The following is a 13,425-nucleotide window of genomic DNA, read 5'->3' as shown; positions in this document are numbered from 1 at the left end:
GAGATTTTCTCCGCTGTAAGAAGCTGAGCCAATTTTTGTTCCATAACATTCAGCCAAGGGCACTGCCACAGGGTGAGAGGGTGCTCCAGCTCAAACTGCAACGTCAGAGCGCCTGAGCTGTGCAGAACCCCAGATTATGGCAGGAAGGGGACAATAGAGAGGCCTTAACATGGGGGGAAGCAACCTGGTGCCCCCCCAGATGTTGCTGGACTACAAATCCCATCAGCCCAAGTTAGCATGGCCAGTGGTCTGGGATGATGGGAGCTGTAGTCCAGCAATATCTGGAGGCCACAGGATTTCCACTGCTGTCTTAACCAGTAGGGCAGAATAGAGCATTCTTGCTCAAAGGTAAGAGCTTGTCACTATTTTATTGCAGTTATTTATATACTCCCGAGAGTCATTTGTTTTTGTTTTTTTACAGCTGCTTGTCAGCTATATAATTTACAAAGTGGTTTACACGATCCAAAACAAAAGGACAATGTGACGGTGACTGTTGCATGATACATCATTAGAACTGCTGTGCCCATGAATAAGGGTTTGTTTTGGCTCCACAAACTTCCATTGTGTTCCAGTGGTGACACTATAGTCATACAAGCAATGCAAATGTCGCTCACGGATTGCAAGGGGGAATAGAATTACACCACAATCCTATACGTGCCTACTCAGAAGTGAGTCCTACTGAGCTCAGTGGTGCTTACTCCCAGGTAAGTGAGTATAAGATTACAGCCTTAAACTTGGTGCAGTAAGAACATAGGAAACTGCCTTGTTCTGAGCCAGACCGTTGGTCCACCCAGCTCAGTATTGTCTGCACTGACTGGTAGCAGCTCTCCATGTTTTCAGGCAAGGTTCTGCTCTAGTCCTACTTGGAGACACAAGGGATTGAACCTGGGACCTTCTACATTCAAGGCAGGTGCTCTACCACTGAGCTAAGGTGCCATTAGGGCAAGACTTTGGGGCAGACATCCAGAGATCTACTCAGCAGGATGACCAGAAGGGCCCTCAAACAGAGCAGAGTTGACTGGACACATTTTGCATTTAACCACATAGGGAGCCTTTTTGTGCTTTTCTTGCGAGGATATTCTGCAACGTCACTGATGCAATAACATTGCATTAGTTGCCCATCCTCAAATCATTTAGTTGTGCTGCAATGTTCCCCCATGGTCATTGCACAACTGCCTCTGGAGGAGCTCTTTTGCACTACAATGCAACAAAAGCGGGGTGGAAGGGAACCAAAACCCTAACTTGGACCATTTGGGGTATAAACAACTATAGTGTTTCAGAGGGAAGTTAACTGACTGGAAATGAAGCAGTATGTCTTCCCTTAAACTTTTGCAAGTGCAATCATGGTTGAATATAGGATTGCAAATAGCCTCCTTCATTCCATCATGAGCACAAATCATAATGAATGCACCATAAAAGGACATCTTGAGAGTCCCATTACCATCCAAAGAGGGAAGGGGGCCCATAAGACCATCATTTCACAGTGGCATATTCAGTCTGTGCACTCAAAGTTGATCTAGGTCGTCTTCTGCAGCAAACCTTATTTCTTCTGTCTGAAAAGCCCCTCCCTTTCTTGCAGCAAGGAAAGTGACGGGAAAATGCACTGGAAAGTGTGGAATAACAACTGCTTGATGCAACATTGTATAACCCTTCCGCAAACAATTCAGGATGAATGCTGAATAAATAGCCAGTGTTGTTTAATTGGTCCACAAACTTTATGCCTTCACATCCGGATGAATTCTCAATCAAACAGATCAGCTGGAAGCAAGCTGGCTGCCCCTATGTCTTGAGGTGCTTTCTTGTCTGGTATGCTACGAACTTTTCAATGGCTTGTATGGGTGATACTACAACGCATACATTCTTCCTTGTGTTGTTTTGGTTTTTCAAAGTAAATCTCTGCCCACAAAGAGGATAAAGTGGTAAGTGTGTCAGATACATTGCACCAGCTTGTTATAATGTTCCCATTTGCGTTTGTTTCAGTACATAAGCAGCTGGTACAATTGTGCAATTTGTGTTTGTTTAATGTTTAGTGTTCTCGAAGCTACGAACATGAGTTTAACCAAACTGCGGGAGGCAGTGGAAGACAGGAGTGCCTGGCGTGCTATGGTCCATGGGGTCACGAAGAGTCGGACACGACTAAACGACTAAACGACAACAACAATGTTGTGTCTTTAGCTTCTTCTAGACTCTCTCCCCAACCCTCAGCACAGGAGTTTTCAACTCTGGGACAGAAGAACCCAGATCAGTCACAACCTGATCTAAAATGGCTCACACCCAGAGCATCTTAAACTTCCAGGTCAGTCTTTGGTCTGTCAGGGGATCCAATATAGCCTGCAAGGCCATTTCCCCAAACCACACCCACCTGTCAATCAGCTGGTGTCACTGGGTGACCTTAGCCGATGGTACGGGTCCAAGCCTACTGGGTGCTGTTTTGCTAGTGCCTTTTCCTGCAGACAACATGCTGGTGAAGCAGACCCGACCCTGACGAGTCAACGATTGACAGGTACGTTGATGCCTACTTCTTAGTCACCTGACATCATCATGACCAAATGATTTTAGTAAAAAAAAAAAACATCGCTTATGGAACGATTGTTTCCATGCTAAATTTTAGCTAGCCTGGCCAGTGACTCCAGATGTCTCCGTGTGTGCTGCAGGTGGGGTGGGGGCTGTGGATCACAAAGCAACAATGTGCCAAGTGGGAGGAGAACCTCATCCACCAGCGGAGGAGTCTCCTTTTCTGCTTTGAATCACACACGTGCACAAAATATCTGTGAAACGAGCGGGATTATCTCCCCACAACAGGCAAGCAAGATGCTGAAAGGGAGAAGATAACAGTCAAGGCTGAGATGACATTTTGCAGATGAGTTACAGCAGAAGGGATGCTCTCTCCAAAGAGCCAATGAACCAACAGCTGCTTCCTTTGACGTCAGCTTTCATGCACTTTTGCTGGGAGCCTGACCTTCCAGGTCTCTGTCCCAAGAACTCTGAGAGTTGCCTAAGGCCAGCAGCTCTGTTTTCTCTGCAAAGTCAGAAGGCTGGGCCCAAGAGGTAATGCTGCCAAATTGGGGGGGGGGGTATGGTCTTCCTATGCAATTCCATTATTAATTTCCTCAAATATTTTATCCCTTTAATTATTACTGCCCTGCTCCCATTTTGGTGGTGCAGACTTATCCCATCCCACTTTCCTATCAGCCTACCACGTGTGTTACTGGAAGAAATGCATGTTCCCTTCTACGTTGTGATGCTCGCGAAGGCTGCATTGAGCTCACTAGATGTATCCCCATCTGGAGGTACCAACTGCTTATTACTAGAGCAAGATGGGTGGCTTAATCAGATCCAGACTTATCAGTATGGTATTTTGCAGGAAGGATTCAAGCACATGCCATAACTTTTATTGTTGTTTTGTCGTTTACTCATGTCAACTCTTTGTGACCCCATGGACCAGAGCACGCCAGGCACTCCTGTCTTCCACTGCCTCCCGCAGTTTGGTCAAACTCATGTTGGTGGCTTCGAGAACACTGTCCAACCATCTCATCTGCTGTCATCCCCTTCTCCTAGTGCCCTCAATCTTTCCCAACATCAGGCCCGGCTCTAGGTGTAGTCCTGGTGGCGCGGGGCCGGCAGGGGGAGCGCTGCGCGGCAAAGCCGCGCGGACGCCATGCTGCGCGCTGCGAGGGCAGGGGCGCTGGAGCGATCTCCGCGCCTCAGCACCAGGGTGCCCGACCTGCTTGAGACGGCCCTGCCCAACATCAGGGTCTTTTCCAGGGAGTCTTCTCTTCTCATGAGGTGGCCAAAGTATTGCAGCCTCAGCTTTAGGATCTGTCCTTCCAGTGAGCACTCAGGGCTGATTTCCTTAAGAATGGATATGTTTGATCTTCTTGCACTCCATGGGACTCTCAAGCGTCTCCTCCAGCACCATAATTCAAAAGCATCAATTCTTCAGCGATCAGCCTTCTTAACAGCCATAACTTTAAAGATAAAGATAAAGGGACCCCTGACCGTTAGGTCCAGTCGCGGATGACTCTGGGGTTGTGGTGCTCATCTCACTTTACTGGCCGAGGGAGTTGGCATACAGCTTCCGGGTCATGTGGCCAGCATGACTAAGCTGCTTCTGGTGAACCAGAGCAGTGCACGAAAACACCGTTTACCTTCCCGTGCTTTCGAACTGCTAGGTTGGCAGAAGCAAGGACCAAGCAACGGGAGCTCACCCCATTACGGGGATTCGAGCCACCGAACTTCTGATCAGCAAGCCCACAGCACCATCCGCATCCCTTCTATAGCCATAACTTTAGGTTTGCACAATTAAAGTGGAACAAAGTGCTAAATTGCCCTGGAACATCTTTTTATTTTTAATGGACTTTTGTGGTTAGGGAAGTGATACAGAAATGCACTGAGAAGCATGGGATGAACAAAGGATTAATTGGGAAGATGTGCAAATACCACACAAGCAAATCATGATGAACGCTAGTTGTCATGATCCAATCCGTAGGCCAACCGTTTCCCACTCCTGCTTGGTCATGTTCACGTATACAATATGAAGTGCAGTCAAAGTTTACTGGACTGAGCTGTGAAGGTTGTTTTGGTGACTGGGCAATCCTGTATGTTGGGCAGAGGGCTATTTTGGTCCCATTGACCTCTGCCGTTTCTGTGAATTTTAACAATCTATTTATATAAATGTGACTTGTGCTGAGATAGTGTCGTGTGTCCCCACCCCTTCCAGTTCAAGGAGAAGTTTTGTGCCTTGAGCCCCAATTCTTTCCGACTCCAAGAGCTTATTATAGGCTGTCTAAGACAACCTTGACAGACTTTCTCTCTCCCAACAGTTTCTTCCTCTTTTTTCCTCTCAGCTAGCACTTCAGCATTCTGTAAATCCTGGAAGTTTACAGACACGTGACAGGCCATTAAAAAATAATAACTAAAATTATAGTTCAGTTTACAAATGTATATACAGTACTTCTGCTTGCACAGGAGTCCTTTGAGTACATAGAGGTCGCTACTTTATTTGGGAATGACCCCAATTTTCTTCCAAAACGATGGTCACTCAACCAGGTTCACTATTAGAAGGAATGACCCCACTTTTTTTCTCCAAAGCATTCAGGGGGACAGTCCCTCCATTTTAACCTCAAAACAACCTTGTGAGAGATAATAACTAGGGAAAGTTCATTCAGAAAGCTGAATGGCAGAACAGGGGCGAACCCAGATCTCCCTGATCCAAGACCACACACTGTTCACAACAGCACACTGGCTCGTTTTCCGCATGATCCTGCAACTAAGCATGGCATTATTATCCATTTCTGTCACTTGGTGGCACTGGGCTTAAAGGTAAAGGTAAAGGGGCCCCTGACCATCAGGTCCAGTCGTGTCCGACTCTGGGGTTGCGGCGCTCATCTTGCTCTATAGGCCGAGGGAGCCAGTGTTCGTCCGCAGACAGCTTCCGGGTCATGTGGCCAGCATGACAAAGCCGCTTCTGGCAAACCAGAGCAGCACACGGAAACGCCGTTTACCTTCCCGCTATAGCGGTTCCTATTTATCTACTTGCACTTTGATGTGCTTTCGAACTGCTAGGTGGGCAGGAGCTGGGACCAAACAACAGGAGCTCACCCCGTTGCAGGGATTCGAACCGCCGACCTTCTGGGTCCCTGGCACTGGGCTTAGTTTACTCCAACTAAGCAGTTCCTTGTTCTGTTCCTGTTGCAGAATGAGGGAGCTTTCCTTCCACGGCAACCACAGCAAAGCACACCCGACTTTAGTTGGAAAATAAGCACCTTCTAACACCAGCCACGTTTGGAACATGAAGGCGGTCTCCCAATCAGGAGTTCAAATTGGGAATCTTCTTGGGAATGCTGGATATTTTCAGTCCCACATTTTATTAGGGAAGGAATCCTCACGAGCATGTGCAGGAAAAAGTCTCTGTAGAAGACTTTTACAAATCTACAGACAAATATTATGAGTCCTCGCACATGAAGATCAGCGAATCTCAACAGAGTCTACCTGGGGACCAGCGACTGTAAGCAGAATTGATATTCCTCAGTTCTGAAGAACTGAGTGACCAGGAAAGTAACCAATGAGCTGGGAAACCTCTGACTGAAAGATCACCCTCACCATTAATTTACAGAGTAGTACTAACATAAGCAAGAAATTATTTCACAGTATCACCTTTGCCAGACTGTAATATGGAGATAATACTTGCCTGTCCCCACAGAGTTGTTATAAAGCTTTTCATTTTTAGAAAAGGGAGACTGGACTAGTCAGATCCACCAGCACTACTGAATAAAGTTGCTGTAATTCAAAGTGGTGTTCAAACCCAATAGAAACAACTAAATATTTGTCTATTTCAAGTCTTGTTCGCTCATTCCTTTGGAACTGGCAGCTTGGGGTGTTTATTTCTACATTTTGTGTCCAATCTTTGCATAAGCTTACATCTAACAATGAAATTTATCTTTTAAAAGTGCTAGAATCATACTGGTATTCAAAAACATACTGCCTCTAAGCAGTTGCCAAATGTTCCAAACGACCAGTACCCTGGAGTTTGTGGTGTTCTGAGCATTCAAAGCAAGCTGCATTCTAACTGCCTCAGAACTCAAAGGGGCAGTTGCTACAGTGACCAGACCAGCTTCACTTTCCTCAGGCCCCAGACACACGGAGAAAAAGCCCTTGCGTACCAAAGGCTGGCTGAAGAACCAATTTCATGTAAGTGCATATATGCAGCGCTCCTCAGTTCCCCACCAGCATAGCAGTGTTTTATTATAGGTAAAGGGACCCCTGACCGTTAGGTCCAGTCGTGACCGACTCTGGGGTTGCGCGCTCATCTCGCATTATTGGCCGAGGGAGCCGGCGTATAGCTTCCAGGTCATGTGGCCAGCATGACAAAGCCGCTTCTGGCAAACCAGAGCAGCACACGGAAACGCTGTTTACCTTCCCGCTGTAGCGACACCTATTTATCTACTTGCACTTTTACATGCTTTCAAACTGCTAGGTTGGCAGGAGCTGGGACCAAGCAACGGGAGTTCACCTCGTTGCGGAGATTCAAACCGCTGACCTTCTGATCAGCAAGCCATAGGCTCTGTGGTTTAACCCACAGCGCCACCCGCATCCCGCCACCCGAGTGTTTTATTATTATTTAACCCAGCCACCACCCGAGTGTTTTATTAGATAAGAACAAATGGACTTTTATTTCCTTTTGTCCTGTCTGAGAGCCAGTTGGTAGGCTTTTGACATAGTCTCTCTCTCTCTCTCTCTCTCTCTCTCTCTCTCTCTCTCTCTCTCTCTCTCTCGTGTGTGTGTGTGTGAGAGAGGGTGTGTGTGTGTGGCGGAATAGTGCCTGATGATGATTCCAGTTCATCATGGGTTAATCTATCACTCCCATTATAGACAGGTGTTCCCTGGGAGGCGGAGCTAGATGGCATTCTAAATGGCAGTTGGCAGTTGGCAGTGGAGAGTAGAGCAGTGTTTCTCAACATTTTTTGGGCCATGGCACACTTGTTCCGTCAAAAAAATCACGCGGCACACCACCATTAAAAGACGGGGCAAATCCTGGGGGTTGGGAATGGGTGGGGAACTGAGGAATAGGGAGGGTGGGGAGACAGGGGGGAAAGGAAGTAGGTCGACCCACTGGCACACACACACACACACCCCAAAAAATGAGACTGAGAGAGGTCATTCCCACAACATTTACCTGCTTTGCCAGCCCTGGATGAGGTTGGTGTACTTGCTGAGAGAGCCCTCGAGCACCGCCTCCGTCGTCCTGCCTACCGCCAGCCCCCCGCTCCCTCCTGGGCTGGCCGCATCTGAGCTGGGGCTGCTGCTGCTGTCGCCGCCACCGCCACCTCCCTCCGGCCTCCCCGCTGGTGTAGCCGCCGCCGCCGCTGCTCCTTGGCGGCCCGAGAGCCCTCCCCGGCTGGCGGAGGAGGACGGCGAGGAGCCCGCCGAGGTGGGGCGGCTGCTGCTGCGGCTGCTGCTGTTACTGCCGCTGCTGGACGGGGCTGCTGCTGCTCCGGAGTCCCCGCCGCCCTGCGCCGCTGCCTTCTCCATGGAGCGCGCGGGGAGAGCGCGAGGAGGCGCCCCTCAGCCCAGGCGCGCGGCCATGAAGCGCTGCCTCGCTCAGGGAGCAAGCGTGAGGAGATGACGGAGAAACACCCTTCGCGCCCTCGCACCCTCCAGACTGACCCGGCCGGCTTCCTTTCCGGCGGGTCAGCGCTGCCTATTGGCGGCCACAAATCGCCCTTCTCGTCGCCTCACGTCGCGGCACACCAGCCACCGTCTCGCGGCACAGTAGTGTGCCGCGGAACAGTGGTTGAGAAACGCTGGAGTAGAGTGTCAGGGAGGGATGCAGGAGCTGTATTAACAAGTCTGTATTATATAAAAAGAAATGTGCTTTTAAGAACCAAAGAAATTCATGTTTATAAGTTAAATAATAAAGTTAAATGTGCTTAAACATTCACTGACTCAGCAGTGTCTCAGTACCTTCAGAGGTGTGAGAAAGAGGCGAGAACAAAGCTTTCTTGTGGAAGAGGAAACTGTTTGCTTTTTCTCCTGTCATACAAAGGGCTGGTTAGCGAAGCCGAAGGAGCCATATAGTTGCCTAAGGGAGAGGCACCTTGTAGCAGTAGGGATCCCAGGGAGGGAGACCCCACTGGTGGCAATAGGTTTCGTACGCAGTGCCTGAGGTACTCTGGAGACAAGTCCAATTTGGACACTGGAGGTTTTTCTCCTGTTTGTAGAGAAGCACAGGGAGAGCCTCTGTTGTTAAAGCAGTGAGGGGTGGGAAACTGGGGGTCTTTTATTTCCTTTTGTCCTGTCTGAGAGCCAGTTGGTAGGCTTTTGACATAGTCTCTCTCTCTCTCTCTTTCTGTGTGTGTGAGAGAGGGAGGGGAGGGAGCGGGGAGGGAGGTCTAAAGTCAGAAAGGATTCTTTCCGGAACAGTAGCTGTATTGGTCCGTTGCACCAAACTTTCTTTACAGGGTAGAATGCATAACTTTGGTGGGATCATGCCTGCCATTTAAACAATGGAGAAGTAAGGGAGGGGACTCAGGGGAGCATAGGAATGCAGAGGAGGAGTGGACTAGACAAGAGCCCAATTATCTGCATGGAGGGGGTCCATAGAACAAAAGGGGTTGTGCGGTTGTGCAATTACTTCACCCCTGGGGAAGTCTGATTCCTGGCACTTATGATTGCAGGTATAGCAGACTTTTCCATTCCTACGTCTCAAGGTGGGAAATGCAGAATTTGCCCTAGAATGATGGCAATGTTTTAGCTGCACTTCACTGTTTGCTCAAACTTTAGGAGATGTCCATATGATACTGTGCCTAAGTATCTAACAGTTATCTTTTGTCTTTGTTTTTCTCCAGCGTGCCTTCAATTGCCTGCCTTGCCTGTACCAACAGCAAAGTACCCCCCCCCCCAAGCACATTATGGCTCCTTTCCTGTATGGCTGCTGTACAGGGTATCTTGCATGCCAATAGGTGCCATTGCCTTGGCTCTTGTCGGCTGCATTTGCTCCACAGCCAATATTGAAAGGAGAGTGTGGCAGGTTGACAACATCATGGGCAGCAACAACCCTGACATTGTAGGGATTGGAATCTGGGGTGCCTGTTCTGTGCATAGAATTATTGCGCAGCATTAAATGATGAGGAGTCCCTACCCTCTGAAATAATCATTACCCAGGACTTGATGCCATCAGACTCCATTGCTAATGTCGTGACCATTTTATTTGTATGGCTCTATAACATCTTCAAGCCTGGAAAACACGATTATTCCATCTTTACCTTCTTTTCCATTGGAGCCATCATGGACTTAGCAGCAGGAATATTTGTACTTATTTCTGTTTCTTGGAATCTGTATTCTATATTGGCAAACGATGGAATGAAGCTTCCTGGAGTTTTGGGGGAGCCTCTCATCCCAAAGGACTGACATGTTGGAATTTCTATTTATGTGGGGTTTATTGCTGCAGCTTCACAGCTCTTAAGTTGAACACTTGTTCTAGGTGACAAATATTTTTGGGAAATCAGTGAAATAGACACTTCCAAGGAGAAATTCATTCACCCACCCTGGGAATTGTAGTTCTGGGAAGGGAGCAGGGCTCTCTGACCAATTCTCAGCACCCTTAGCAAACTACGGTTCCCAGGATTCCTTGGGGGAAGTCATGCCTGTTTAAAATGCTATGATGCTGCTTTACATGTATAATCCAGATGTGGTCTTAGTGCTTGTAAGGGTGCTTTCATGTGTTCTGTGCACCTCGCTCAATAAACATTCTCCCAACATGCACACACGCCCCCCCCTATATTTTTATCATTCCTAATATATGTAACAAATCAGGAGGGAGGGAGAAGTCAGCAATGCTGGAGCCTCCTGGGACGAGGGTGTGAAAGACAGGGCCATGGCTGAATAATCTGATGTCACACTCACATGTTTGCATCAAGTTCAGTCATCTAATACATCATTACTCAGTGTCCAAAATTGCTTTCCTTTGGAACCCCTTTTTTCATGTGACCTCCCCTTTGACTCATACTGTTACTCATTTTCAACAAGCTTTCAGTGTTTGTCAATACAAAAGATATCCCCCGTGGGTAAGAAATGGAGTTTTTACATTACAAGCAGGAAAGATATGTGCTGGTGTGTGTGTGTGTGTTGTGTTACGTGTGACATCATTGTTGTTCTGTATGAGGAAGGCTCCATTCGAATAACAGGTGGCCAAGAAAGAGTAAAGACAATCAGATAGGAGTTAAATAAATAAAAAATTCCTTCCAGTAGCACCTTAGAGACCAACTAAGTTTGCCATTGGTATGAGCTTTCGTGTGCATGCACACTTCTTCAGATAGGAACTGTCGCTGGAACCAAGATGCATTTGGCCTGACCTAGCAAGGGAGATCCTGGCACTGAAGGGGCTTCTTGGTGCTCTTGGATCAGGGAACTAAATCTCTGGGCACCTGTATAGCACTGCTCATTTACATGCAAGGCACCCAATGGAGTCTCCTGAGCCCATTTGCCTGGCAAAGTGTGGAAGGGGGGGAGGTATTTCATCTTGTGATAACGGGAATGTGCCTCTTCCTTGGTGCTCTGAACGACCGCATGGGAGCATGAAAGGTGGACTTATACAGAATCTGACCATTGGTCCATTACTCAACACTCTCAGCTTCTACACTGAATGACATTGGCTCTCCAGTCTTTCCCATCCCTACCTGAAATTAAATAGCAAGGGTTTAACCTGGGACCTTCAGCATGCAAAGCACTTGCTTTGCTACCGAGTGACCATCCTTCCTCAGCCATTGGGAATGTAGAAAACTGCTTTAGGTACTAAATCAGTTCAATGATCCATCAGCAATGTCTGAAGGCAATATTCAGTGGTAGATCACCTGCTTTGCATTCAGAAGGTCCCAGGTTCAGCCCCTGGTATCTCCAGGTAAGATTGGGAATGGCCCCTTCCTGAAACCCTGATAAGATGCTGCCAGTCAGTATAGACAATGCTGAGCTGGATGGACCAATGACCTGACTCTGTATCAGGCCACTTTCTATGTTCCTGTGACTGGCAGTGACTCCCCTGTCTTAACTGGATTGAACCTGGGGTGTTATTTCTTATGTAAAAACACCTAGTATAATTATGTCTGCAGCCCTGTAGCTACTTAAACCCCAGTGAGCTCAATGGAACTTACTTCCTAGTACACATGACCAAAAACATCCCATCCCATCAATAATTGGCAAAAGGATGGGAAGACTCCCTCGCTGAAGTGGAATATACCCTCCCTGTTGGGGTTTGGGAGTCATACTTCCAATCCTTATACACAATTAACCAACACCCAGAGGCCCAGGCCCTACCTTTGAGTGATGTCGGTGCTCCCAGTGTCAACTGAAGAAGCTCTCAGGCTTATTCAGTCCCCCTCAAACCTGGCAAAGTTCCTGGTGCAGACAATGTTTTCCCCGAACATCTTAAGGCCAATGTTGAATGGTGGGCCCCAGTGCTTGCTGCCCTGTTCACCAGTATAGATCAATCGGCTACCATCCCAGAGGATTGGGGACTAGCGATCATCATCCCATTATACAAGAAAGGGAGTAGATCTGACCCTGCTAATTACAGACCTGTTGGTCTCCTAAGCATTATTAGTAAACTATATGCTGCCCACTTACGTAACAAACTTGAAGATTGGATGGAGCGAGAACATGTCCTTAGAGAAGCACAAACATCAATAATCAACAAAGATTTCTCTAATTAAATATTGCCAAACGAAAGCAATTAATATCAGCAACATTCCACCTGTTTCCTTATTTGTAAATGAGGAAATGTTTTATTCCCCACGCTTTGAATTTAAGATTGCCATCTCTTAGGGACACAGGCTGTTAAACTGCAGAAATCTCCGTATGAAACTTTCCCCCTCGCTTGCACTTGGCTAATTTTGTCCTGTAAGGAAAGTCTAAAAGTGGAGGCCTGGACATGTGGGCACAGGGGGCTCTGCCCCACCAAGCTCAGTCTGCCCTCAGCCAGCCCCACCTGCCTGTCTTCTTTCTTACTACCGGAACCAGGAGTGGAGGGTCGCCTTCCTCCTCCTCAGCCTCAGCCTTGACCTTAGAGAACCCAGCAGGGTGAAGGGCAGGCTCTGCCTCTCAATGGCTCTGCCTCTCTCTTGTTGATGGTCTCCCTGCCTTTTGCGCCACCAGCCCAGCTGCCGCTGCCTAAGGAATCTCACTCCATTTTAAACAACAGCATCCTGTTTGAATGTACCATTAAATGGAAGTGAGCAAAGGTGCTGCATGGTTCTCCAAGAAGCTTGCCTACTTGCTTGGGTGGCCGCGCATCCTGCATTTAAGAGGACAGAGAAGCCCTCTGTTTTTTTAAAAAGGAAATCCATGAGGGGAGGGGAGGGGTCTTGATGTCCCCCATCAACAGCACCTGGACGACAGACTGAGGCTTCGCCACTCTGCTGAGATGTAATTATAGTTACAAGTAGGTAGCCGTGTTGGTCTGACGTAGTCGAAACAAAATAAAAAAAATTCATTCCAACAGCACCTTAGAGACCAACTAAGTTTGTCATGGGTATGAGCTTTCGTGAAGAAGTGTGCATGCACATGAAAGCTCATACCTATGACAAACTTAGTTGGTCTCTAAGGTGCTGCTGGAAGGAATTTTTTTATTTTGTTTTGCAAATTATAGTCATTCTTTTTAAATATGCACACACAAATGTTGTTGTTGTTTAGTCGTTTAGTCGTGTCCGACTCTTCGTGACCCCATGGACCATAGCACGCCAGGCACTCCTGTCTTGCACTGCCTCCCGCAGTTTGGTCAAACTCATGTTCGTAGCTTCGAGAACACTGTCCAACCATCTCGTCCTCTGTCGTCCCCTTCTCCTAGTGCCCTCAATCTTTCCCAACATCAGGGTCTTTTCCAGGGAGTCTTCTCTTCTCATGAGGTGGCCAAAGTATTGGAGCCTCAGCTTC

The 13,425-nt window shown here is 47.8% G+C and overlaps 1 pseudogene; it reads left to right on the top strand.

The window, feature by feature from the left end:
• Positions 1–9,166: 9,166 nt before the first annotated feature.
• Positions 9,167–10,267, top strand: LOC148683476 (claudin-3-like; annotated as a pseudogene).
• Positions 10,268–13,425: the final 3,158 nt, after the last annotated feature.

Source organism: Zootoca vivipara, chromosome 14 (assembly GCF_965207765.1).
Source record: "Zootoca vivipara chromosome 14, rZooViv2.hap1.1, whole genome shotgun sequence".
Classification (NCBI taxonomy): Eukaryota; Metazoa; Chordata; class Lepidosauria; order Squamata; family Lacertidae; genus Zootoca; species Zootoca vivipara.
This window is presented reverse-complemented; position numbering and strand designations above follow the sequence as displayed.